Below are 6,000 nucleotides of genomic sequence, written 5' to 3' on the forward strand. Positions count from 1 at the left end.
TACACATGGGTATCTTTCAGACTGGAGAGTATTCATTGAGAAAGAAGAGGAGGCATTGCTGTGAGACAAAAACATTCTCCCTCAAAAAAGAATGAACGAGCACACAAAAAAAGATGTGGGATTTTTATGAATCATATCCTGTAATTTTTCACTTTTTTTCCAGCTACCTCCTTCTCAGAACAGAATCCAAGAAAACCAAAGAAAACTATTTGTGCTGTGTGCAAAAATTTTGCCAAATTGAATTACATAATTCATCTAGCAGATTTGATGAGTTCCTGGATGCAATTTGCAAATTTGCATTTTGGGCACAAGGAAATAATGCATTTGTTATATAGGAAAAACACAGTGTTTGTCACAAAACCGTATTCTGTAATTGTTCAGGAACGTCTTTGTATACAAGGGCTCTTCCAAAAGCTAATGGAAAATACAAATTACGAAAACACTGCATGAATTTCAAGATATTTTTACATCAAAATAAACATCTTTTAATTATTTTTTTCATGAAACTTTTGAAGTACCCTCATATTTGTGTCATGCAAACACGAAACTTGGCTATTTACCATATGCAATTTGGGATAGATGAGAGTGATCACGGTGAACTGTGGGATAAAATTCACAAGCTGGTATAAATTAAATATTAAATAATTTCAAAAATTATATTAAAATATTAGGCATGGATATTGTAGTCCAGTAAGCTAAGCTGCCATTATTGACACCCACATCCCATATAGGAGCAATGGTTCATGTCTTGGCTACTCTGCTTCTGACCCAGATCCTTCTTAATGTACCTGGGAAGCAGTGGATGATAGCTCAGTGCTTTCGTTCCTGTCACCCACATGGGTGACCCAGATGGAATTCCTGGCTCCTGGCTTCAGCCTGGCCCAGACCCAGCTATTGCAGCTATTTGGAGAGAGAAACCAGCAGATGGAAAATCTCTCTTTCTCTCTGTTTCTCTCTTTCAAATAAATAAATAAATCTGTTTTAAAAATAAACTATTTAGGGCTAGTGTTGTGTGAGGTTACGTTACCACCTGTGATGTGAGTATCCCATCTGAAAACTGGTTCCCATCCCAGCTGCTCCACTTCTGATCCAGCTCACTGTTATGCACCTGGGAACACAGCAGAAGATGGCCCAGGTCCTTGGGTTCCTACCACCCTTGTGGAATACCCTGATGGAGTTCCAGCCTCCTGGCTCTGGCCTGGCCCAACCTGGAAATTGCAGCCATTTGGGGAGTGAACCAGTAGATGGAAGATCTCAGTCTCCCCTCTCTATAAATCTGCCTTTCAGATAAACAAATAAATATTTTTAAAAATTAAAATATTAGTTAACTATATTAATTGTTCGACCAACTTTCAAAACTTTCAGTAAAGGAATCATACTCACATGGGTATTCCATATTTGGATTCATTTTACACTATCCCTTATTTCTCAAAACAAACATTCTAAATTATAGGGGGAAATGACATCAGCAAGGTGATAGAAGTGGATGCTACAGGATCTTGTTCATTCACAGAAATACAAAAAAAAAAAAGACTGAATAGATAATAAGCAAAATGTTGCATTCAAATCATAAGAAATTTATTGGTGTTTTTATTCATCCATCTTTGCTCCACTCTTTGTGCCGAGGTCAGAAGTGGCATCTCTTACTTAACTCAGTGCTTAAACAACAGACTCTTTTTTTTTGTTTTATCTCAGTATAAAGCCTGGAAATTCTGAGATTAAGTTGCCAGCATAGTCAGAATTGGGTGCAAGCTATCTTCTTGATTTGCTAATGGCTGCCTTCTTGCTGTATCCTCACTGGCATAGACAAGACGCTCCTATGTTTCTTCCTCTTTTCATTAGGACACCAATCCTGCAAAGGGGGATCCACCATAATGATCCCATCCAAACCTAGTTACAAACACTCTATACTTCCTATTACCAACACATTGGGGGTTAAGACTTCAGTATACAAATTGGGGAGGGGAGGGCGCAAACAGTTGGGCCCTAATATGACCCAGTTCCTAGATCCGCCCTCAGACCAGGAAAGGCAGACAGTAAATTGCTAGCAAAGGTCTAGCCTATCTGTGCGTTGCCTAAGGGACTGACATCTGTCTTGCTTGAATCAAAAGTCCATTAGCAAATGGTGGCTTTGTTGGATAATTTGAATCTCAGCCAATAGCCTGGCTGACGTTAGTGGCAATATAGTGAAAACTGCAGGAGGACTGTAGACTTGCAGGCTCCAGGGAGCAAGACATGGAGGCAGAAGAGAACATTTAGAGCCCAAGAGGAAGCCCAAGTGAGACCCTTTGGGAAATTCAAATATTTTAAAGTAGCAAGGAGAAATCAGAAAAAAAAAAATGTGTACAGAAAAGTCCACACAGAATACATGTCCAAAAGAGACCTGAGAAGACCTCAAGCCTTCACTCCAGGCTGATCTTGAAGCTGAGGGGTCTGAGAATCAGTAAGGGACCTTGAATCTAGTCTTTAAAGACTGGGAGTGGTGGTTACTTTCAGATATCCAACAGTCATGAAAAGATCACAAGGAAATGTGGCCAATATCAAGGACAAAAGAAATCCCAAGGAAAAGTCTCAAAAAAAAAAAAAAAACATACAAGAGGCTTTCTAGACCAAGTTTAAAGCAAATGTCTTCAATAGGATTAGGGACAAAAGGAAAACACATACACACACACACACAAAGCAAACAAGAACTAAAGGAAATCAATAAAAAATAAGGGTAGAATAAAATGGCAGTGTCAATAAAGAGAATTTTTTCATAAAAGCAAACACATTCAGGAGCTGAAAATGCAATCATTAAATCGAAAAATTTGTAAGAGGATTTCACAAGACTTGAGCAGACCAAAACACAGATTGGAAAACTTGAAGATAGGTCATTTGAAATTATTGAGTCTGAGGAACACAAAGAATGAAGGTAAGCTGGCAGAAAAAAATTCATGAGACAATCAAATGGGCCAATATATGCCTTAGGATGGTAACAGAAGTAGAAGAGAGACTCCACATGCATTTTAGGTTTTTTTTTTTAATTCCATAAAGAATATCATTGGTATTTTGATAGGGCTTGTGTTGAATCTGTAGATGGCTTTAGGTAATATACACATTTTAAGGATATTAAATTTTCTAATCCAAGTACCTTTACTTATTTTTGTGACCTTGATGATTTCTGTCATTAGTGTTCTATAATTTCCATGGTAGAGATCTTTCACTTCTTTGGTAAAATTTATTTCTAAAAATTTGGATTTTTGTGGCTATTGTGAATGGGATTTCTTTCTTGATTTGCCTTTCAGCATGTTCATTATTGGCATGTTAAAAAAAACTACTGGTTTTTGCATGTTGATTTTGTAACCTATAAAATTCACTGATTTGGTTTTTGGTTCTAATAATTTTTGGTGGAATTTCTAGATTTTACCATGTACAGTATCATGTCATCTGCAAATGTGGGTATTTTGACTTCTTCCTTTCTAATTTTGACACCTTCTCTTTCTTTCTCCTCCCTAGTTGCTCTTGCTAACACTTCCGATAACATATGGAAGAAGAGTAGTGAAAGGGGGCATCCTTTCCTTATCTTGTTACAGATCTGAAAGGGAATATTTTCATAGTTTCTCCAGATACTGGTTTCTCATATGTAGCCCTTTAAATTGTGAGATAAGTTCCATCTAGACCTAATTTGTGGAGAGGTTTTTTTTTTTTTAACAGGCAGAGTTAGTGAGAGAGAGAGACAGAGAGAAAGGTCTTCCTTCCGTTGGTTCACCCCCAAATGGCTGCTATGGCCGGCACGCTGCGCCGATCCGAAGCCAGGAGCCAGGTGTTTCCTCATGGTCTCCCATGCTGGTACAGGGGCCCAAGCACCTGGGCCATCCTCCACTGCCTTCTCAGGCCACAGCAGAGAGCTGGACTGGAAGAGGAGCAACCGGAACTAGAACCCGGCGCGCATATGGGATGCTGATGCCACAGGTGGAGGATTAATCAAGTGAGCCATGGTGCCGGCCCCAAGGTTTTTTTTGTTTTTTATCATGAAGGAATGTTGAATCCTACTAAATTCTTTCTCTGCATTCTATTGAGATGATCGTATGGTTTTTATTCTTCGTTCTCTTACTATGATTTATGACATTTATTGATTTGCTATTGTTGACCCCTCCTTGCATCCTGGAATAAATCCCACTTGATTTTGAGGTATGATCTTTTTTATGTAGTGTTGGATTTGGAAGATAGATTATTTAAATAAATAATAGCTGAAAAATTTCCAACTAGGAGGAAAAGCATAGATACAAAAATCCAAGAAGCTCAACAAATTCCAACTCACCACACAGAGTGACACTGGGACACATTATAATCAAGTTTATAAAGACAAAAACAGAATCCTGAAGGCAACAAAGGAGCAGTACCCATTATGGACAAGAGATTCTGACAAAGACTCAGAAGATTTCTAAGACGTTCACAGATGAACAAGAGCTAAAGAGTTTATTATCACTAAACCTGTCATACAAAAAATACTAAAGCATATTGTCCAAGTTTCAATGATATAACACTAGACAATAAATCAAAATCATATAAAAATATAAAGTTCTCCAGTGAAGGTAAATATATGGACAAAAATACAAAATGATATTATTGTAATTTTGGTTTATAACCACTTTTATTTTCTATACATATTTGAAAGGCAAATGCATGAACATCATAAATCTATAATAATGGGTAAAAAGTGTAAAGATATAATTTGTGGCATCATTTATGTAAAGAATAGGGAGATTCTTTGGCTGGTAAAGTAGTATAATTTTTGTATGCACTTGAAATAGTAGAATTTTTGTATGTGCTTGAAGTTAATATCAATTTAAGATAGATGGTCATGATCTCAATTCTATATTTAATTATCATGATAACCACAAGGAAAATATCTATGAAATATACTCAAATAAGAAGTAAGAAGGGATCAGAAGTTGCCACTATATATATACATATATATATGTATATATATATATATAAGCGAAACACAAAGAAAGGCAGTGTTGGAGAATGTAAGTAGAATGTTTCCTTATCAGCAATCATTTTGAATTTAAACAGGTTAAACACCCATATGCCAAGGAGTCCACATTATGGCACTGTGGGTTAAGCTACTGCTTGTGAAGGTGGCATCCCGTACTGGAATGTCACTTTGGCTTGAGTCCCATCTACACCATTTCCTAGCCAGCTTCCTGCTAATGCACCTGGGAAAGAAGTGGAAGATGGCCCAAGGTCTTGGGTCCTTGTCACCCATGTGGGAGACCAGGATGGAGTTCCTGACTCCTGGCCTCAAGTTGACCCAGCTCTGGCTGTTGCAGCCATTTGGGGAGTGAATCAGAAGATGAAAGATCTGTCCCTTTTATTTAATGAATATACGTTTCCAAAGTACGAATAATGGATTACTATGGCTTCCCCCCCATACCGTCCCTCCCACCCACAACCCTCCCCTTTCCCACTCCCTCTCCCCTTCCATTCACATCAAGATTCATTTTCGATTATCTTAATATACAGAAGATCAGCTTAGTATACATTAAGTAAGGATTTCAACAGTTTGCTCCCACACAGAAACATAAAGTGAAAAATAATAGATGATTTTTTTTAATGATGATGAAATCAGATCAGACCTATTGTCATGTTTAATCCCAGTGAGAGTCAAGTTGGGAGTTGATAGTTTCTATTCTTTTAAAAAGAAAATTCTATTCTTTTAAAAAGAAAATTTATATTCATTAAATAAAAGTTTAAAAAAAAGATAGAATAGAAAAAGAAAGTACACAAATGAAAAAAAAAAAAAGATGGCTTACAAGACACTCTGTCAAAAAAAAAAAAAAGATCTAAATGAAAGATCTCCGAGAGTGAGATCCAAGTGGAAAGAACAGGTCATCAAAGAAGGAGGTACCTTTCTCTGAAGGGAGGAGAGAACTTCCAGTTTGAATACGACCTTGTCTAAATATGATCAGAGTCAGTGAACTCAAAAGGCTTCCATAACCTTGGCAACTCATGACA

This window comes from Oryctolagus cuniculus, chromosome 16 (assembly GCF_964237555.1).
Source record: "Oryctolagus cuniculus chromosome 16, mOryCun1.1, whole genome shotgun sequence".
Taxonomy (NCBI): Eukaryota; Metazoa; Chordata; class Mammalia; order Lagomorpha; family Leporidae; genus Oryctolagus; species Oryctolagus cuniculus.